This window comes from Aythya fuligula, chromosome 2, assembly GCF_009819795.1.
Source record: "Aythya fuligula isolate bAytFul2 chromosome 2, bAytFul2.pri, whole genome shotgun sequence".
NCBI lineage: Eukaryota > Metazoa > Chordata > Aves > Anseriformes > Anatidae > Aythya > Aythya fuligula.
The window spans coordinates 84,737,938-84,761,123 of NC_045560.1; the positions used below are offsets into that span (position 1 = coordinate 84,737,938).

General features: G+C 37.1%; 1 protein-coding gene across 7 annotated transcripts in view; it reads left to right on the plus strand.

The window, feature by feature from the left end:
- Positions 1 to 23,186, plus strand: part of SEMA5A (semaphorin 5A) — a 337,450-nt gene that overhangs the window by 63,332 nt on the left and 250,932 nt on the right. For all 7 annotated transcript variants that reach the window (XM_032180765.1, XM_032180761.1, XM_032180768.1 and 4 more), the window contains exon 2: positions 18,193 to 18,288. The gene's annotated coding sequence lies outside the window, so the exon portion shown is untranslated. The remainder of the gene's footprint in view (positions 1 to 18,192; positions 18,289 to 23,186) is intronic.

Genomic DNA, 23,186 nt, shown 5'->3' on the forward strand with positions numbered 1-23,186 from the left:
TTACTTGGTTCGTAAAGCGAAGATCTAGGTGAAGGAAATCTCCAATATCTCTACTACTGCCTTCTGCAGCAGCAAGTGCTTGTCCCCTTTCCATTAGTGTGTTCCTGTGCAACACTCCCAGCCATGCAAAGTGTTTATCTTTAATAGTTAAAGTTCTATGGTTGTCACAAGGTCATTCTATTGGGAGTGTTGCTTATTTCTGACTGATTGTACAAGCCTACGTGCTGATCACTGTGACTCCAGTTTCACATTAGGACCTGATATTTTCTTAATGTTACTCAGATCCATTAAATAGAATATTTTTACAGTACTTACTGAAGTCTTTATTCTTTTATCCTGTTCTATTTTACCGAACTATCAAAGGCTTATGAGATGACTGAAATACTAAGAGACAAATACAGAGATAAAATTTTTGTGAAATCTTAAAATGCTTTACACTGGGGACATGGATAAAGTTGTCTCTTCAGTGAGTACTTAATTAATATGAAACTGCTTCATTTTCATTGTTGTTGAGATTATCTTTAATCATTGTGGTGCAATAACAGTAGCATAAATAGGAAATAATAAGTCTTGTTTCTTGCTTAAAGGGATTTTTTTTATTTATGTTGAAAAGAGAATTATGTTCTTTATATGAAGAACTTTCTTAAATGTCTTCATCTCCTATTGCTTGTTGATATTTTCCCTTTTTAAGGATTTAAACTAACCTGCTGGGGATTTTAATGTAGGAGGACAGGCTCTGGCAAGTGTGCAAAGCCATGATAGTTCTTTTTATCCTGGTAATTTTATTATTGTGTTTTCTTGCCATATGCAAATTAAGATTTAAGCAGTTAATACAGCTTTTTATCCACAATCCAACAGCGTGTTTACAATGTTCTGTTTTTATGAAAAGCTATCCTTTTTAACTTCAACAACTGCATCTCTGTAGTGATAATATACTTTAACACAAACAAAAGTAATAGATTGAATTTGTTCTCCAGCATTTCCTCGGTTTCACACTTTGGCTGGTAGATGAGCTCAGTCTGCCATTTTCTAATGGTTCACACCACTGCATGTCACTTATATTCAGTCACTTACATATATTGGGCTGCTTACCTGGCATTCCATTGCTTTGAAGTAAACACATGTAAATTGTTCACTTTCTGTATGAGTTGGCTCACTCTATGCAGATTTTTATGAAGAGAGTTTTACTAATGAATATTTTATTTTGGAAAGGCAGTTATCACATGAAGTGGTCCCTGACTTTCATATTTGTGCCTTCTTAGTACATGCTGAATGTATCCTTTCTTTCCTCTCTTAAAAACAATTTTGAAGTCCAATACACCAGGCCAATCTTCTTAAATATTTATGTAACCCTTAAAAATATATATTTAAGGTGTGTGTGTGTGTGTGTGTTAAACTGAGGAGAAAAGGGAGATCTTTAATACAGAGGAGCTGTAGTTTAAGAGAACTATCCTGGTAACCACTCAGGAGACCTGGGGCAGGGCAAAGTGTTTCCACCTGAAACCAAGGGATGAGCAATAAATAGTTGCACCAAGGAATAGTGGAGCAAGTTTGTCTTGTATTGTGAACAGCGGTGCTTATGCTGCTTTTTCAAGGCATAGGCAAAGCAGTGTAGGAGGGAGAGGAGAACAGTGAAGGGATTTGCAGATGCTGACAAGCAGCATCTCTGAAGAGTGACTGAGTGAGAGGAAGGCCTGATGGTAAAATAGCAAGTTGCAAAGGCAGGTTGGAGGTGAAGCTGGCAGTTCATTTGGGAATAAGAGAAAACAGTCCATGTAGGCCTTGAAAGATCAGGGCTGATTTTTAAAATTATTCTTTATTTAAGGCACAGCTGAAAACTTAAGGAAGGGTATGGAAGTGGAGTCTTAGCAAGAAAAGATGTGCTAGGCTTGTTCACAGCCACATGTCCAACTGATAAGAGTGGGCCATTGCTTGTGTTTTGTGGTTGGCGAGGGGTATTGCAGTAGTCAGTCACACCTTTGTATTTAATCTCTCAAGCATGTTTTATGTGGACAGATATGAAGGAGTGGCTTTGAAAAAATGTGCATGGAGAGATTATTCAGATATTGGTCTTGAGTTTTGGCTTCTTTACTTGGGCATGAAAGAATGCCCAGAGGTCGTGTTCCTTGCCCTGGTGGCTGTCCAGAGCCTCAAGGTACAAGAACCTCTAGCAAGTTAGACAACAAAGGACTCTGACAACTGCTTTGATTAAAGAAAGAGTGTTACACGTTATTCTCACCTGTTGGGAAAGGTAGTGGAGAAGGTGGGGGAAGGGTGCTTTGGGAAAGTGACTGCTGAGATAGGAAGTTATAACTTGATTCTGAATGAAGAACATCCTTTTCACTTAAAAACAAACAACAATGTACCAAAATAATAATAAAAACATATATAATTCTAGTGCTTTTAGACAATTATGTCTGGAGAAATTACAGACCTCTAGGAATTTTATTTTTATTTTTTATATTTATAATATTTATATATATAATTAATATATATATATATATATATTTTTTTTTTTCTTCCAGGAAGTAAAATGCTAATCGTTTCACAAAGCAGCTTGGGGTAAAGTTTTAAAATTTTCAATATGGATTCAACCATGAGATTTTGTACTTTAGGAATAGTAACATTTATGCACCTTGTTCACAATACTTCTAAAAACCTCACCTATTGCTGTATGCAATAATAATAAAAAAAAAAAAAATAGAAATTCAGTTGATAAAATCTTCATGAAGAGAAAAGTAAACCTCTCTAAACTGTGTTTTCTTTATAATGAAGAGTCATTGTGGGACGAACTGGTGTGCTTTTATTATTACAGCTGGGGCAGTTGGAGCTTGTTTCTGGGCCTCAGGTTCCCTTCTGCTCTCAGGCCTTGCTGTGTTTCAGAGCTCGCTCAGCCTGCAGGAAGCCTGGCATGGAGGAGAAGGAGGAGGTGGTACTGTCTGGCCACACATTGTGGACATTCCTAAGTGTCCCTGCTGTCCTCCATTGTTCTTGGTGTAGAGGAGCTCTAGTATTTCTTCCTAATATGTTGGTTTCTGCTTTTTTATTTTATTCTTCTTTCTTTCTTTTCTTTTCTTCTCTGTTTTACTTTTCAAGAGGAAGGAAGATTTTGTTTTGGTTCCAGCATCCTTCTGCTGGATCTCCATCTGACAAAGTGCTGGACTGTTTCGAACTGTGGCCAGTGCTCAGGGAAGGTTTTAAACTACCAAGCAGTTGATATTTCCAGCCATTTTGCTGGAGAATTTAGCATTTTCAAAACCCACATCGAAAAGCTTGTGTTTATGTTGGGAAAAGAGCAGCAGTTTCTACAGCTTCTATTACAATACTCTGAGAGCTGCAACTGATTTAAAATGAAGGTTCATAAGGTGCAACTTGGTTTACTGTAAAGAGTGGCTGAGTGTAAGTGGTGTGTTTCAGGCACATCAGAGTTGAAGAAAGCTGTCACATCATCACGTAGGTAGCTGGGTGGTATAATGTGTGCTAAGTCCTGTAAAGAGAGTACAAGAGAGCCATTGCTGGCACTTTCTCCTGTACCTAGGAAACTGTCCTTGCAGTGTGTGGATAGCCCGAGGACAACGAGCTGGGGAAGTTATGTAGATCAAACAAAGAGCACTGGGTGGCCCTTGTCATTAGGCCATTGTTTTTCACATATTTGGTGCAACAGCTGCTTTTTTTAATCGGATCTCAGTAAACTGTAATTTGTGACCAGCACAGTGAGAAAGGATTAGTTTAAACATCCTGATGGTGATGTGATTAATCCCATGAGCTGATTCCTAATTCTTTATCTTTCCTGAAGGTTCAATTTATTTGTATTTATTTTTTATTTTTTATTATTATTTTTTTTAATTATTTTTGTTTTGTACAGGGATCGTGGCTCTCTCTGTGCCTCTCTGCAATATCTGCTTCTTCCAATTCACAGAAAGTGTAATCTGTTTTGGTTAACACCTTGAACACTGCCCCTTTTTGTTGTTGCTGTTTCTGTTGTCCCTCTGTTCTTATCTTCAGTTTCCAGATTGTTGTGAGTCATGGTTGCTGCTTTTATGTTTTTCCACTCTTGTATGAAGATAGGCTGTTTAGCAATGGTAGTGTTAATAGTAGGTTGCATAGTATTCAGTCCTGCACAGGTAACAGGCTTTGATTTGCCCAGTCAAGGAACACGAGCTTATGAGAATGTCCTGCAAGATGGCTTTGTGTCTTGGTATTGAAAGCTTCTGAGGTTCTGAAGGATCTTGCCTTGAGAGTGGTGCTGTCATTTGTTATTCAGATGCATGTTACAACCTTCTTATTCTTAAAAGAAATGCATTTGTCGGTGTGAGTTCTGAACTAATCATATATGGTGCTCATAACCAGAGATGAGACAGTGTCACTGAATATCATATCACAATTTTCTACTGACTGATTTTACTGGTTTATTTTTTAATTTTTATATATTTATTTTATGAGGGATTGGGTGATTAATAAGGACATCCATCTGTTTATTATGTACATTAATGTGTGCATGTGTATATGCATGTATATTAGTCTGAATTTAAAAGGACATAACATTAAAAAAAACATGCATTTATATTTATACATTAAATACATTATATATACACATTATATTTATATTATATATACTATATAAAATTTAATATATTATATATATATATTTATACATTATATACATTATATATACAAATAAATAACATTATATAAATAAAAATAAATAACATTTAAAATAATAACCTGCATATTTCATTCTCTAGTTCAGCACAATTTTGCTATCCTAGCCCCATAACGTAAAACTAAATGGTTGTCTTTTTTGTTTAGGATTGATAGCAATGGTTTTACTACTTTTTTTGTTTGTTTGTATGTTTTTGTTTACCTACTTCTTACTGTTAAAATTGATTTTCTAAGACATGGAGAGGCAGACCATCAAACAGGGATCCTGACATCCACAGAAATAACCATAAATATTTTCTGTATTTTGGAAATGACCAGATTTTCTTAGGTCTTTAGTGAGGCCTTAGGAAAAGTAAATTCTGTCTGGGCTTAGGAAGTGATATTTATTGACTTGCAGCTTTCTCATTTATTTTGCAAGAGAAAAAATGCTATTTTACAAAGCATTCCCCCTCTTGGTTCAGTTTAATAATCCACAACATAGAACTGGCTCTGAGTTGGTTTATGGAGCTACATTTTACCAAAAGTCAGGAATGAACTCAAAGCTTAACATCTGCAGGACGAGGTATTAGCATCCTAAATCAATGTTTGGTCTGAACATCTGTTGGAGGATGTTCACTTTCTCTTCCAAATTGTGAGAGATGATATATTCAAGAGGAATTTCAGAAGATTTGCCATGATATTTGAAGTTTAATTTGACCAACCTTGCTAGTCAAATCTTGAAGTGTTTGAAAACTCCAGGGGACAACTTACCTTTGTATTTGTTCTTTGAAATTAGAGCTTAAGGTGATGATCCAAGATAAGTAAAGAAGAATTACATTATAAAATTAGATCATTAAAGGAGTGCAATAAAATGTTGAAAAGCCTTTTAAGAGTGAGCCATGAATTGAATTTTTACTAGAATTATCTTGTTTGGGAGGTGATTTATTGTGAATGATTTATTGCGAACTTCAGAGATGCTGATTTGCTGTTTTTATCATGTCTAAAGTTGAAAAAGTCCAATGCTTATAATGCATTTCAAAATTGAATAATTCTTGCAGTGAATCTTTGACCATAAGTATTAGTTGGATCTTTTGTAGGGGAAGAACATCCTGTATTTCAGTACAGGTTTAAATAAATAAATATTATTTAAATAGTTAAATAAATATTTTATATCTTTGGCAGTGTTTTTGAGGATCAAGTATAATTGTAAGCAAGAGCTTACCATATCTTCAGGTAAGTCTGGACAGCCCATACTAAAGAGTATGTAAAGAATTGAAATAATGCAATTTATCTGACCAGTGCAAGGTGTCGAAATTCATCCAGAGCAGTTCTTGTGCACCAGATTGTTCTCCCTTGTTCCTTGTCTTGTGTCCCACTTTTTTCAGAGGGCTTTATTGCATTTATACTATATAAATAGAGCCATTTCATGAAACAGATGGTTTTAAAATAGGACTGCCTGAGAAGAAAGACTGAACAGATGAATGTTTTTCTGTTGTAGGACGAGATTATTGGAAATGTTGGATTCATTAAAAAAATCCACTTCTCTCACTGCCTTTCCTAGCCTTTTAAGGGCTAGCCTCATCTCGTCTGGTGCACAGCACCCAGTGTCTTGCTTCCTGATTGTCTGTCAGCATGTCTTACGAGATGGAGAACTGGCTTCCTCATTAGTCCTTTGGGAGTAATTATAGGTATTGAAAGGCTGGAGCTGGAGTCGAATGAATTCCAGGCTTGCCAGTCTTGCACTTTTTTTTTGGGTGGAGACCAGTGGGAATGCTTATAGTGACTTCAGTGGAATTTTTACCGTAGTTCCAGCTCTCCTGTTTCTTTGTCATTCAGGGAACAACTCTGGCATCCTTAATCATTTTTTTTTTCCTCTAAGAAAGTGGACTACACATCAGAAATGTGTCTAAAAATTGAAAGAAAATAAAAACAGCTTTCTTTGGTTATGCTGGTAAAGGTGGTGGTCCTTCTAAGGCAATACTTATAAAGTACATTCTAAAAGCAGGGGGAGAAAGGCTCTTCTAACTTTTGTCTTTTACTTTATTTAAAAAATTGACACATAAAGGCAAGTAAAAGAGTATTAATAAAATTCTGATATAATGTTGGATGGAAAAGGGCTAACACAGACTAGAGGAGATTCCTAAAACAAACAAACAAAAAACAAAACAAAGAACAACAACAACAACAACAACAACAAAAAACACAAACCATGAAACCATGTCTAACATAGGTCTAACTTTTTTTTTTTTTTTTTTTTTTTTTAATACAAGTTTCCCCACAAGATTTCACTGATGTATTTTCTGGAATCAGAATCTGGTTTTCTGGAACCAGAATCAGAGGTGCTGTTGAGCACCATCAGTTGTTTTTATCGACTCTGCATCCCACTTTACAGATGAGATCCTTGGTAAATGAACTCATTCATTTTGCCATACTACTGTCAAAAGGCAGGTTTTGACATTTCTAATGCTGTCACTCAATAGGCTTTCAGGTCTATTGAGAAAAGATTATGTTGACTGGAACTTTGATCTTTAGCTTTCACTTCTTAGTATATCCTTAATTTTTCTTGAGACAGATGATTTAATTTACAAACTCTGAGCAAAGCTCTGACCCTGAGAAAAATAACAAATGTCTTAAATCTCAATGATATCCATTGTTACAAATCGTAATAAATACTACCATAGTCCAAAAAAATGGCAAACCATAGCACCCATAGCTTACCCATCACATTTTGGGTAACCAGAAGTCTATAATGACTCGATTTTAAGATGCTTCAGAAGAGGCAGAAATGAGGCATGAATTGGCACAGCAGTCTCACTGTCTCTTGTTGAGGTTTTAAGCATGTATGGATGTGTAAACAAGAGCAAGATACTTTGTACCAAGTTTAACCCTTTAAAGTTTTATCCTTTCCATTTCAATGCTAATATTTCTTATCTTTAGTTAATGAATCAGGATTTTTTTTTTCTCTTCTGTCCTCTGCTTTAATGCCTGCCTCTCAGATAGGATCTGATTTTGCATTTAAAGACTACACAGTTCTTTGTCATTAATGCTATGTATAAAATGACGCATTTTCTTACCCACTCAGTATGAAAGCAGATGATCCTTGTGCTCTCTGAAAAGGGAGGGTAGCCTGTACACCTAACACCAGTGTATCAACAAGTGTTTATTGCTGTCTTGAATTGTTATCTTTTTTCTGAGATGAAAGCCTCTGCCATTCAGTGGATGGAGGATAAGTGATGACCAAAACACAAGAGTATAGCTTCTGCTTTGTGCCTATCAGCTCTATTCCAACTGCTCGGAGATATATTGCCAGCCCATGATAACAAGTAAATATTATTGCATAATAAAGTAAAAATAGTGCTCATTTATTTTGCCTGCCCTGTTTGCTCACTGCCCTCAGAACTTCCCAACTGTGTGTCACAAGCTGTGTTTGCTGCCTGATCATCTCTTTGCTCTGCCTACTTTGAGACTTTCAGCAGAAAGCAGAAGGTCCATAGCTCTTGTGGGGAAGAGGAAGTTTCAACAAGGGAACTGAGAAAACTTTCACGTTTTCCTAGTATTTCCTAGTTGTAGAATGCAAAGCTGTGTCCTTACAAGGATATTTTAAAAAATGAGGAGGCACTGTGGCATAGATTGAAGTTGTATAAAGAAGAAGACTCTTAAACATTCAGAGCCTGTTCTTGAGTGACTAGGGGTGTGCTTGGTCTCTGAGAGGCAGGTTCTCATGGTCCAATACTCCTTAAGAGTTTGGCTTGAATCTTGACTATTATCTCACTAAACAAACCATCCAAATTTTTTTTTCTTGAGAGAATCAAAGTGATAAAAACATGAGGAGAGGGCAGGAGGGTGGAGAAAAGCTCAAAATGTTCTTAAAATGCAGCTGCATCTGAGCTGGAGATACAGGCAATATTTGTATGCACGTTTGGTGCAGAATACAAGTAAAGCAGAGGTTTAAAGTGGGCTGGGAGTTTAAATATGCTTTCCAATTTCCTGATATTTTCACATTTTTGTTCAGTTTCATCTCATCTGAGATGATTATAAAATAAATCATTTATTTATTTATTTTATCATATTACTTTAATGATATTCTGCTTTAATCCAATTTTAACATTGTTTTTCTCTGGAATAATTTGGTATACCCTTCTGTGTGGTCTACTTTTCATTTTAGTCACTATGTACTAACACTGCCTCCAGCACAATGCAATTGAGAGCCAAATTCATTTGTTTTGGAGAAAAAAAAAATAATAAAAAAGCCTTAGGGTAAAAAGTTAGAGAATAAATTAAGATGTGGTGTGGGTGAAAGCACTGGCAAATGCAGCATGGGCACCTGCTTGCAGACTCAATGTACATATTGAGTCAGTGGTAAAGTTTGAACCTCGGTCTTAGACAAAGCATGATTATCTTCCTGATTTATCTGCAATGCATGTTTCTTTTCTCTTTATTGCATTGTTTCAAGTTCTCCTACCTTTGAAGGAAAATAAGAATTTTGGAACATGCCAACTTTTCCAGCAGTCTGTTTTGTATTTCTGAAGGGAGCACCAGTCCTAACATTAGTGTTTCCATATCAAATCTGGGTGCTTCTTACTTCTTTCTTCTCTTTGTGCTATTTATTTCCTGCATTTGTTCTAGGAAAATTTGAGGGACTTGCTCCACTGCAGATGTTCTGAATCAAACATCTTTTTCATCTTATATAATTACAAGTGAGCACAAACAGTGGAATCTTATGAGTGCTTGCAGACATGATATATGTCCTCCCTTCCAATCCTACTAAGGAAAAATCTTCAGTGTCACAATTCAAATTGTTGAATATTCCCAAAAGCATTTGTAATAGCAGTTTCCTGTTTGGGGCAATTTGCTGCAGTCAGTGGTCTATGTATTACTGATTCTTACTATTAAGTTGTGAATTAACATTAAATTATGAATTAACATAACACTGTAAATGTTATGTGTTGTAATTGTTTGGTGAATTGTCAAAAATAGTGAGAACCAATAGCAGATACTGAAGCCAACATTGCATTTAAATAAACTCCCCTCAAGATAATGTACTTAATATTTCTGCATACTTTTTTGCATAAATTCTCATGACCTTTTGAGTATGAAAACCCTAAATCATCCCCAGCACCAGGTATCAAAATCTATTGCTCTTTTATGTTGAATTTTTACACTCAACAAGTATTTGAAGCAGATTTGACATAGGGGAGTCCAACCAGATCCAGGTATTTATTCTTTTTCTGCCAACTTAGGTGAAAGTGGAGAGCATCAATGTGGTGAATGCAGAATCTGGTATTTCATGTTCTAGTTTAGTGGTTAGCCTTAAAAAATATACATATAAATAAATAAATGATGCAGTATGCCACTTGAAACTAAGCGTAAGTTCTGCAGGGAGTGGAGATACTGGGTGGAAGGCAAGGAGGGCAGTGAAAGAGAAGTTAGCTGGGGGCAAACTGCAGGCTACTACTGGGGTCTCCTGCCTGCTATAAACTTGGCACACCACAGAGCATGGTAGATGTTTTCTTTTAATGACACTTTATGAAAAACAAGGTGTTGTAATAAAATTCTTGACAGTGATCCTACTCATTCATTAAACTCCTCTCCTTCCTTAATTTTGTTAGTACTAAATACAGACGTGTGTGCATGCACACACACAATCTGTTGAGGAGGAGCTTGGAAATTGTGTCCTCACTGGGATGATGCCCAGCACTAAAGTGTTTTCCTCTTTATCTTTGCTTTGCCTGAGGCATTTGTAATCCTTTCAGCACTGCAAGCAGCCAGGGAGATGGGAGTGTGCATGCATGTTGGGTGGCAAATGGAGGGATAGGCTGCTAGGAGAATGCCAAAGCACTGAATGCTTTCACTGCTGATGGGGAAAACATTTGGCCCTGGGGAAGAATATTTCTGAGAAGTTTTGGAACACCTCCAGATCACAACCTGTGTATCCTTGCTATAGCCACCTAAAGGGGACTGGGGGGGGGGGAAACACAGCATTTGACTTCATGCTGCAGACAGAGTAGTAGAGCTAGCAAGCTTGCTGGGGAAAGGAGGGGAGCATCTCTGTTTGAGGTTTGCAGTAGCAGATGGACTATGCTGTGTGTTCTGGCTCTGATGATAGATACATTAAGTTTTGCCTTTGTCTCGAGCATGCTGAGATGGTAGAAGAGAAAGCATCCATTACTGAAGGAGAACAATCTAAGCAAAAAATTAAAAAAAAAAAAAAAAAAAAAGGCAGATTTTGAAAGCAATGTAGATTAAAAAATGTGTTAATTCTGTCACTTATTTTTGTATCATAGATGATTCCAGTACATTTAGGATGAGAACATAAATTGTCTGAAGCTTGTTGATGTGTTACACCAAAAAACAAAACCACAGCAGTATTTAACTCTCTCCCCACTTGAAAAGTTCACTGTGAATCCATTTTTCTCCCTGGTATTTCACTCTTAAAATTAATAGACTTAACCAGGATTTAGTATGGTCTCCTACCTTTAAAGTGTAGTGGGTATAATTTGTTTAAATCATTTTGGAGCTTTTAAAAGTGGATAAGCCAGCTTGTGGAATAAACTGACATGCATGAAAATTGGCACAGTTGTTAAACACTACACATTTTAATGGTATTTTGTTGGGGTATTATTACTTCAGCTGCACAATTACGGGAGCCTGCTGCATATTAGCAGGCGCTTTCCTCATAACCTTAAGCTATATGCACTGAATTATTTTTTTTCTTTAGACTATCTTGGTTTCTTACAGACCACGTATCTCCCCCTCCTTTTTATTTTTATTTTTATTTTTATTTTTATTTTTATTTTTATTTTTATTTTTATTTTTATTTTTATTTTTATTTTTATTTTTATTTTTATTTTTATTTTTATTTTTATTTTTATTTTTATTTTTATTTTTATTTTTATTTTTATTTTTATTTTTTATTTAATCTGTAACAGTGCATGCTGACGGCAATGGTGAATGTGATACTTTCTGCATTGTTTAGCGATGGGCATTATCAGCAGCTGCAATATTCAGGATTAGTGTTCTCATTATTATTTGGCATCTACAGTACCTACATGAATCTGTTCAGTCCTGTTTCTCCAGAAGGCAGCTGGGCTCTGACCAAGAGAGTGCAACTATAAAGCTTTCCTGCAGTTGCCACTATACTCGGGAGTTCGCTTATAATTGGAGCCACAGTTTTTACAGTGCAGTTCACTGCATATATATTTACATTTTGTTTAAGGAAACTGGTGCATCTAGAAGTCATCTTTGTATTTTATGGTGGTGAAACAGGGACAGAGCAAGGCTCTCGGTTATGCACCACAAATCAGTTGCTTAGCCAGGAATAAATTCCAGGTCTCGTAACCCCAAGCTTCATCCTTGGTCTACTAGCAAGCAGATGTCTCTGAATTGAGTATACTACAGGAAATATACCAGCTGGTATCCTGCAGTACAGAAAATGTCTTTAAGAATAGTATATCAAAGCAGGTATACCTTTCCCTCAGGGTTGCGTACTTTTTTTCCCCCTCTAAAATGTGTCTGTGATCTAAGCTTCACCTGAATTAAAAAATAAAATAAACAAAACCAAAACAAGCAAACAAACAAAAAAAAAAAACATAATTTGACAAGGTTCACTTTTTTTTCAACAGGCTGGATAAAATGTGAAATATTTTTAAATGTTTTCATATTTAAAGGTTCTTTTGCTCAAGGAGCTTATACTTACATAAAACTAAGGATCTTACATTATCCTTTAATTTTACCTTTCGTAGCTTACTTGCCCTTTTTGGTGCCAGTGTGTACGTGTGGGGAAAGTAGCTGCATACTGATTAATGAAAGAAAGGGAACAACATAAATTAATATAGATACCAAAGAACTTAAATTTCCTTGGACACCATGTAAGGTTTATATGTTAATATCAGTTTTGGGTGAGAGACTGAGAATTAGTTAGATGGGACGAGACATTACCTGGTGGACTTCTGAAAGAGGAACACCATTATATTCTATGGGCCATTTTTCTTATCAGAGTGGGTGGAGTAAAGTCGAGAATATTTTCTTACGGGTGTAGAAGAGTTAGAAGCAGTACAGTGGTGCATTTTGAGGAAGAAAGATTTCTTTAGAGGGTTGTTGCAGAGTTTCCTTCCCACACTATTTAAAAATAAATATATTTATCTGTTGTGTTTTGTCTTAAGGACAACAAAGTGTGCTAGAAACATTGATTTTTATCTAAGTCTTGTAAAACACCCCTACTTCCCCAAAATATTTTATGCACATTATCCTGCAGCGTTTAACAATTCTGTACATTGAGTTTCATTACTGAGTAGATTTCTCTGGCCTTGAAACTTCACATCTTGTGCTAAGTTTCTGGCTTGTGTGAAGTCTGTGCTAACTCTATTTGGCTGAAAAGGTGTTACTGTTGTCAGTATCCCAGAACTAGAAGAAGCTATCTGGGATAACGTTTCAATGAACTCCAGATACAGGAATCCCTGCAAGGGTTTGGTGGCATCTAGATAGCAAATGCCAGTGTCAAGAGAACATTTGAAATGTCTTATAAACTTCAGTCAAAGGCTAGAAAAACACGATGGGAAATGGTGTCACTCTACAAGAGCAAATATTTTCAGAGCGTGTTTTACTGTCAGACTCCAGGAGATCAGCGTTGTATCCAACCTGATTTAATCCAAATAAAAACACTCAGTTGTGTGATTTGCACAAAGTTGGATAAAGGCCATCTTTCCCTCCACCCCTCCCTTTGAAGTCTTCATGAGAAATATGACTTCAGTGGGAGCAAGACCACAATAATTTCTTCTTTATTACTGTTTTTCTCCATCTCTGCTGTTTTAAAGTGGGTAATTCTGTTCATTCTGACAACATTCTTAATAACGTACTATATGTTTAAAATTACTATTTTGGGAATCATGGTAGTTTTTGGCAAGAACTAAGTGCTGCTTTTGGACTATAAATCTGATTGTTTGTTAAAAGTTTAAATTTACACTAATATGTCTTGTCATTTTGACCTAGATGGGGTTAAAGAGAGTAAGTAGATCAAGTTCGGCAGCTTTTAATGGACTGTTATTAGGCAGACCCCTGCAAAGTCAAATATGAGTCATTCTGCTTTATAATTTTCAACCAGCAAACTGGCTGATGGGTGACTTCGTGCACTCTGATCTATGCTTTCCCTGTCAACGATACGTTTCCCATTCTGGCACTCATCTCTCTTCATTCACTCTTATTTTGGCCTGGTAGAGAATGAAGTGTTACTGTAACTAGAGTTAAAAACTGGGGTAATTCATAGATCTAATTTTCTTTGTCAAGTTTTTCCTTTTTGGAAAAACTGGAAAAAAAGGTACAGTGACCAGTAGTGTACATATCAACATGCAGAATATGACCAGGGTTCTTACTTCAGAGTTTTTGCATGAGTTACAGCACCTGCAAAGAGTCTGCTCTGTGGGACTCCTTTTTTCTATTTTATTTTTTTTAATCTCCTTTTTTCCAGAGATGATCTTCATATGGGCTGCAAGTCTCTCATGTTCTGATTATGCTGGATTTACTATGTGTGTGAGTTAAGCCTGACAGATACTGGATGAGTCAGATCTATTGCTAAGTCAGATCTATTTGTGCGTGGGAGTGTGTGTGGGCATTCAAGTTCCTTAATGACTCGGAGCCTTTGTTCCATCAAGGCTAGAGTACAGCAAAGCTTGAGTAAGTGCTGTTAGTAAGTACTGTTAGTGCTCCTTCTTTGTCCAGATGTGATTTCTGAGTTGAATCAGAAGACACATCTGCAAAGACCTAGATATTTCATAGCTTTACAGGTGAATGAAAGAGGAGTGGCTGTAGCACTCCATCCATTCATTCTGCTCTGGAACATGTGTCCACAGGTGTGTCTGTCTGTACGGGATGTGTTTGGGTGGGCCACATCTGTGAAGTTTCAAATACTTCCATCTGGGACAAGCAGGAAACTGCTGATTTTCTTTCATTCTTTCCTTCATTCATTTTTTTTTTTTTCTCTTAAGAATTTCCAACTTTTGTTTTGTTTTTACTTTGATCAGAAGAATACTGTGGTTTGAAAGACTTATAGATGTAATGCAATATCAGAAGAGTATTTCTATTTATTTCATGCTCTGTATGACTAGACCTTAGCTTAATAATTGCCATTTTTCCATGTCAATTCTTTAATCCAGCAAATAAACTGGATTTGATGAGATCACTTTCCTTATTTGAGGACCACTTCAGCTTGGAGGGAGAGATAAGTGGTAATATTATCTAGCTCACATTAGAAGGAGAAATAGTAGTTTTTGAAGAAGAAGCATAGGGTCATATATAGCAGCTGTCTTAACCATTCAACCTTGATTCACCCCCACAAGTGTGATGTATTTGCATTATGCAGGTGTGTTTTGGAGGAGGGGAAGAGGAGGGAGGATAACTGTATAGCCTCTGACATGGGGGGGAAATGAGCCCTTGTCCTTAGTTGACATGACCCCACCAGCACCAGCAAAACTCATGTATGCCACGTGGGGTTATGATGTCTGCAGAGCAGGTACCGAGGACAGCTGGTGAAACGATGTGGAGCAAAAGTGTTCCTATGCCTAGTAGTGGCATTTCTGCCTTGCCAAGTGAACCACGGTTGCCATTACATATTATGTAAAATCCTGGGCACCTAGGCTAGCTTCCAGCTGCCTGGATGAGGCCATGCTACTGGAGTGGCTGCAACAGGAGTGGGAGATCTTGGTGTTTAGAAGAGTCATGGTTTCTAGATGTGCTGTGATTATTTCTTTTTCTCAATTCAGCCTGTAGTCAAATAACTTTCCAAATACCCTAGACAGGCGTGAGAGTGGTGTCCTCATCTGTGTTACCATGGAGGCTGTTAACTACGTATGTACCCTCCTCTGTGTCCCCACTGCATTTTATCATGCTGGCTGGGCACACCAGTTACTCCAGTCCCATAGTCTAACAGTAGTTGGAAGCAGCACTCCTATATATTTATCAGTAAATTTAGTGAAGATTTCTTGAGAACTTCCACTAGTATTTACCTATGTTTTTGTTAACCACTTACAGTGTGCTTTTGTTGTTGTTTTTTAAATTAGCGTGCTGATGGGCAAATCAAATGTACCATGGCTAAGTCCTCCCTGATGTGTGCAAGTGTTCATTATCAGATAGGGAAAAACAGCAGTTTGGAAAGTTAGTTTGTCTCTTGTCTTGCCTGGCCATTTTCATGAAAGTTTTTGTTTGATTGAAACAGGTCATCATTTTCAAAATTCATTTGAAAGGAAAAGGGTGGGAGACAGGCAGAAAGCACTGTCAACTTAGTTTGTCATCTTTAGCAAATGGTGCTAAAAGAAAGAAAAAGCAATATGCTTATAATGCCTCCAAATTTAAAACAAAAAAGAGTTTTTTTTGTTTGTTTGTTTGTTTTGTTTTGTTTTTTTTTTTTTTTTGGATTCACTTACTATTCCTATCAGATTGGTTTGGTATAGGCTAACTCAGAATAACAGCAGCAATTAGCTTGGTACTCATTCTTCCCACAACACATACTATATCTTGTCAAATGAGGGTGCCACCAGTCACAGGAACATCAGGATTCCCATATCAAGAAGTATAAAGGAAACAAGACATGAAGTTGTAGAAATCCAGGCTTCACTGGTTTGTTTCTGTGTGTGCATATTTTCCCTAATTCACTAAGGTGAATTCAAACTGCGTTTTCTGTTTTGTCTGTGTACTTCCTTAGAATAATAATAAAAAAATTTGCTAAAGCTTTTGTTTTTCTAAAATAAAATCTGAGGATTCTATGTAGAAATATAAATCTTGAAATGAGTAAGGGGACAGTGGGTGGGCTAAAGCATATATAGAAGGCACTAGTACTGTCAGGTTTGTTTAAAAAAAATGGAGGTATATAGCTTTCTTTGTAATGTTTCAAAGCATAACAATTCAGCTTCTTCTTCTGGTGTAGTGAGTGCATACATAAATCATTACCACACTGCATTTTAGAGATGTGATGCTTGTAGTTGTTTGTACAGCTTACTGTATGGTAACTCCTGTAATTAATTAATTGTCAGGGTGAGTGTCTCAGAATACTTTGTCATCAATGTGTATGGATGGCAGGTAGTTGGACTGAGGTATTCAAGTATTCCGTGGTACATAGTAATATAAAAAGTAAAACTTGGTCCCCTTCCAAGATTTAAATTTGTCCTTGACTTTCTGAAAAGTGGGAGGCAAATAAAACAGTGATGCAATGCAAGTTTCACCTACCACCTTGGACTGTGAAATTGGAAATGACTTTCTATACTGAGTTTCACTTGATCCCTATGTTATGGAGACACCAGATAAATTTGCTGTTGGCAGCTTCAACAGCAAAGTTTGAGGTCACTGAATTTCATGGAGGGGTGTGTGTGTGCGCATACAATATACACTCTATTTAAAAGAAAATAAACAAATAATAAAGCCCTTAAGTTCTTGGTGATAGGGAGCAGGAGATTGGTGAGAAAGTTGGGCATGGTAACCATCAACCTGGATCTTCCTTGTTTAACCTGGAGAGATCTTCCTGCAGGTGTGATGTTTCCCGGTTATACAATGTTTTTAGGCAGTGTTGTGTGTGCATTCAGCAGACTTCTTGAGACTTTTGTAGGTCAGAAAAGCACACAGGGAAAAAAAAATGCAAGCACTTTCAATCATCAAGTACAGTCACTTTATATAAGTGAGTAAACAGAGGGGAGCAATGACTCTTTTTGCCTCATTCCTCTGATTAGGTTCAAGGGTGAACTGTTGATTGCTAGTGTATTTGTTCTGTGCTGTAGACATTCTCAATCAAGAAATGAATGCTTAAATTAGATGGTCTGTTACTGATTCTTACCTCTAAAGTACCTTTTTGTTGAGGTGTTGAGAGCAGGAAACTGATAGTGATTCCTGCCTTGCAGATTCAAGATAGCCGTTGGTTGATAAGCAGTACTTTTTTTTTTTTTTTTTTTTTTTTTTTTTTTTTTTTGTTGTTGTTGTTGTTGCAGTTAAGAAAAGAGGTCATTTTCTGAATGTTTATATTGTTTTTGTGTTTCTCACAATGGATTAACGTCTTAGGGAGATGCGTTGTTAAGATCACTTCTTTAAAGTACCTTTAGTATTGTTCTGAGACATTAGACAGCAACTACATTTTTCTCTTGAACTTTCTGGTTTATGGAAAGATGAAAGATCACCAAAGTTTTGCACACCTGGATGTTGTCATGAATTTCACTTAGGCCAAGATTCCAGTCCACGTTTGAGGCATATTTAATTTTAGCAATGGTTAGGGCACCAAGGAAGATTTTTACAGTGAGGATTTTTCTCAAATTCACATCATATGGATTTTGTTAATTCTTTGATGAATATTCCTCTTCTCTCATTCTTAGCATGACTGAAGCTGCCAATTATTTTAAAGAATTATTTTTTTCTTGCTTCTTTCTGTTTGATTCTTTTTTACCATTGTGCAGTTCAGTGCCTTACATTTCTTATTTATTGTCTTGAAAGACAGGTGTTTTATTACTGCTATAAATCTCTGAGAATTGCCCATGAGCTTACTCTTCAATACTTGTTTCTTTTTGTTTCATTATCTCCTAGGAGCCTACAAGGTAGACCCAGGACCCCTCTCTGCTAGGCTCTTAACAAACAGAAGACTGTGCTGGTGGATGATTACAGAGGGATGGTGACTAAAAGGTAAGAGACTGTATTTTGTTCAGTGGGTAGGTGGTGTCATGGGGAGATTGTAAGATACTATCTGGAAAAAGACTGAGACACAATTTTGTAGAATGTTATAAGTATTCTGCCTTTCTCTCCTCCCTAAGCCAAGGAAATGGGAGAAACAGAAATGGGAAGAAAGCAAGAAAAAGCAGAACCTGCAATTCTCTTTCTTTTTCACCTCTCTTAAAAAAGGTTTAACTTTGAAAAGGGAAAATGTAAAAATGAGGATGTTTGTTTATAGAAAAAATTGAAAGGGCAACTCTAAGAGTAAAATATTTGTAGGTGGCAGATACTCTATTTCAGGATGCTCTTTTGAAGGCTGCATGCAAATGCTGACCATTTGTCTAAAAAAGACTTACGAGAAGGGAACCTGTATAGCTAAATGACAAGGTAGAGGAGACTATTAAAAGCAAGAAGTTTTTTTCAAAATGCTGAGTCTGTGTTCAAAGGAGGAAAACAGACACACAGCCCACCACTAAAAACAAACAAAAAACAAAAACAAAACAAAAAACCAAAAACAACCTATCATGCTAAAAATGGAATTAATAATTTTTTTTTTTTTTTTTTCCAAATATATCAGTAGTAGGAAGCTAGTTGAAGACCCTGTGGGGCTCACATATAGAGACATTATGAAATGAATGATCCAATATAAAGTCTTGGCAGAAAGCTAAATAATTCTTGTGTGTATGCATTCACCATTGGAAAGTGTGGTGTGGTTCCTGTTTTGGAGTGCTTCTTATGGAACTCTTATGAGATTGCCTTCCTCAACTGAAAGAGTCTGTTAGGAGAGGCTGGAACAAATTGCATGTTCCCAATTTGATAGGATGAGATGTAGCTTGCCCAAGTTGTTAAGGAATTGAAGGGCAAAATAGACCAGCTACAGAGTGTGACATGCAGCCTCTTGCTTTATGTGGGAATGTTGACCTACTTGAGGGTAGAGGGGCTCTGCAAAGGGATCTGGATAGGCTGGACCAATGGGCTGAAGCCAACTGTATGAGGTTCAACAAGGCTAAGTGCCGGGTCCTGCACTTAGGGCATAGCAACCCTATGCAACACTACAGGCTGGGGGAAGACTGGCTGCAAAGCTGCCTGGCAGAAAGGGACCTGGGGATATTGGTCGACAGCAGTCTGAGTGTGAGCCAGCAGCGTGCTCAGGTGGCGAAGGAGGCCAACAGCATCCTGGCTTGTATCAGAAGCAGTGTGGCCAGCAGGACAAGGGAAGTGACTGTCCCTTGTACTTGGCTCTGGCTTTTGCCTGCACCTTGAATACTGTGTTCAGTTTTGGGTCCCTCACTACAAGAAGGACATTGATATGCTGGAGCATGCCCAGAGAAGGCCAATGAATCTGATGGAAGGGTCTAGAGAATGAGTCTTATACGGAACAGCTGAGGGAACTGGGGTTATTCAGCCTGTAGGAGAAGAGGTTGAGGGGAGACCTTATCACTCTCTACAACTACAATAAGGAGGTTGTAGCAGGGTGAGGATTGGTCTTTTTTCCCAAGCACCAAGTGATAGGATAAGAGGAAATGGCCTCAAGTTGTGCCAGGGAGGTTTAGGCTGGATATCAGGAAAAAATTATTTACTGAAATGGTTATAAAGTATTGGAGCAGACTGCTCAGAGAAGTGGTTTAATCACCATCCCTGGAAGTATTCAAAAGATGTGTAGATGTTGTGCTTAGGGGCATGGTTTAGTGGTAGACTTGGCAGTGCTAGGTTAATGGTTGGACTTGATCTTAGAGGTCTTTTCCAACCTAAATAATTCTATAAAGTGTCACAGCGCCAACAGATTTGAAGTTGCCTAATTTGATGCCACATTTTAAAAAGCATTCAAGTGGAATCTGGGAACCTAGAAACCAGTAAACCTTTTGTTTAAATTGTGTAGATTAATTGGGAAAAAAAAAAATATTAGTGGGTGTGTTAGGAAAGACACTACATAAATATGATGGAGATACAACGAAAGCATTGATTTCTTTAAACAAAATCATGATGAAGAGATTTAGAGACAAGCTACTATTAGCCTTCGACTACTTGAAAAGGTGCTTATAAAGATGATGGAGCATCTGCAGTGTTCTTAGTAGTAGCAAACCATGTAACAGGGGAGGAGAGGGTCAGTTTGCTTAGGTTACAGATTGAAGTGTTCTGATTGGACATTTCAAGAAAATCCTTTTCACTAGAAAGGTAGTATAGCTGTACAGGAGAGGGGGATGGATCTCTCCTCATGGAGGTTCTCAAGTCTCAGCTGAACAAAGATACAGCTTACATGCTCTACTTTTGGTTTTTAGTAATAAGTTGGGTTGGATGGCTCCCAGAGATCCCTTCCAAATAGCAATTTTGTGATTTGAAGTTGAGTCTTTATAAACTGCCGCGGTCCTTTGGATGACTTAACAGGAACACAGATGAAAGAAATTTTACGATGTATTGCTTTACTTATATTTGAGAAGGCATTCAAAGTCCTTGCAAGAAGTTTTTGAAGGACCTCAATAAGCACAGGTTTGGTGGGAGGAGTGCCAACTGTGTGAATAATTGTTTAAAAGACTGGAAGCAAAACACCAGGACAAAACGTGATCAATTCTCATAGTAGCTGGAAATCACCAGTGGATTTCCATAGAGATCTCTGTACAGGGAGATTCTTAGATTCCTAAGTGGCTAGGAGCAGAAGCTGAGGGGTGATGACAAAGTTTGTTTCAGATATTGCTTTATTCAGGGCAAAAGAAAGTAAAAAGAGGGAGCAGGATGAAACACTGCAGAAGAAACTTATAAGACTGTGGCCATTAAAATGGTAGACAAAATTCAAAGTTGGTAACATTTTTGGGGTGGCCTTTGCATATCAAGAATTAGATCTTGCTATTAAAAGCAGGAATTTAATGGAAAAATCATCTGTCAAAAAGAAAATTTATGTCACAAGTAGCTCTGAAAGGATAGAGATCAAAATATTATTAGGCCATTCTTAATCTATGGTGTATTTGTGTCTGAATTACGATGACAGTTCGGGTCTTCTATCTCAGAAAAATGGAGCAAAACTGGAAAGAGAAAAGCTCATCAAGAATAAGTAAGGGCAACAGAATGAAGAAGGCATGGGACTGCTTCTGTGAAAGAACAACTAAGAGTGTAGATGAGAGCCTTGCAGTTGTAAAAGGGATGCTGGCCTGATGATAATGGCACAGGTCTATAAAATCAAAAGAGGTGTGTGGATGGGAAATAAATATTCACTGCCACCTTATTTTTGTATCGGAGGAGGTACCAGGTGAAACAGGCAGAGAGTACTTTCAAAACAAGGAAAAGATTTTCTTTGCACAGTGTGCAAGTCAAGTCTGAAATTCCTTGCCACAGGATGCTGTGCCTGCTGCATGGTTATAAAGAGCTGCTGAACAAAGCTAGAAAAGGGAGAGGGGAGACATACACAGGTGTTTCCTCTAGGTAAAGCACTTGTTCATCTGCAAATTGTAGAAAGGTGTGCATTATGTGTTTTGAGGGATGGAGAGGAGGAGAATATTTCTACATAATTGCTCTGTTTTTCACTGTTGTCTGGACATTCGTATTTGGCTGTTCCTGTGGACAGGGTAGCAGGCCAGTGTGATCATTCCATGTAAGCTAAACATGCAGCCCAGCCTGCTGTGGCAGTTCTGATGCACTATTTTATAAACAGTAAGGTTGCAGGGTGCAGTCCCAGAAAGGAATTCTGTTGTTAGAATACCTTTTAGAAATATTAAGCTGTTATGTAATTTGAGGTCTTACGCTGAACTCAGAGACTTTTCCCTTGCTGTAAGATGAATGTTTATTTTGGCACTTGATGAATTACAGTTCAATTAGTCTTAATATGTTCAAGCTGTTTCACTGAGAGTTCAGTTCGTAGTCCAAAAATATTTTCTTTTTTTTTTTTTGTTTCCTGACTGCATTCCCTGTTGAGTCTGTACTGCATGTCAATGAGAGAGGAATTAGGAAAAACAAAACAAAACAAACACAACTTTTCACCCTACAATCTCCTAGTGACACTCATTTCTGGGTAGAGATGGTGGACTTTACGGGGCGAGATAAGAAAGGTGAAATGAGTATAGAGAATATAGAGTATATTCTAGAGTATAAAGAGAATGAGAAGAGTGCTAAACTCAAAGATACTTTTGTGTTTGCATACTAATAGGAGAGGCAAAATATTGGAGTTACATTTTGGTGATCAACAGGGCAAAGATAAAAATGATAGACTTGCATAATAATAGCAGTTGAAATGTCCCAAACTGATAGAGGTGCTGAAGAGAGAGGGTCATGGGAGAAGATTAGTGGAAAATAGCTAGATTGAATTGAAGGAGTTAAATGGCAAGAGGTAAGCAAATATGAGAAACTGCTGAAATTTCTCAGGATGAGAAAACCAGGTTTTGCAAATTAAAGAAATGTCTTTGCTTTTCAGTCAGTGGTTTATGGACTTCAGATAGATGAATCCATACCAGTAATAAAGAGTGTTTAAATTTTCTGGACTGGTATATATATTTCTTCTGGAAAGTTTTCTGAGGGTACTTGAAATAAAAATGGAAAAGAAACAAACAAACAAAAAAAAAAAAAAACATGAGAGGGGAGAACGTTATTTTTTCATTGGTTTAGGGAGAGTAGTGGCTTTTGGTAAAGAACAATTTGGCTAAAACAGTAGCAGAAGCAAGAATAAAGTAGATGAAATAGATACTCAAAAGAATTATAGGAAACATGGCCAGAATTTTTAAGGACAAAGAACAAGTGAATGTTTTAAATAGTGACATACTGAGTCCTGAGGAAAGAGTATTTTTTTTTGCCAGAGTAGGCGGTACAAGGGTGAGATTTGGGATAAATGGAGGGGAACTGCAGAATAAGAGCAGTTCACAAGAGAAAAAAGGCAGAGAAATATAATG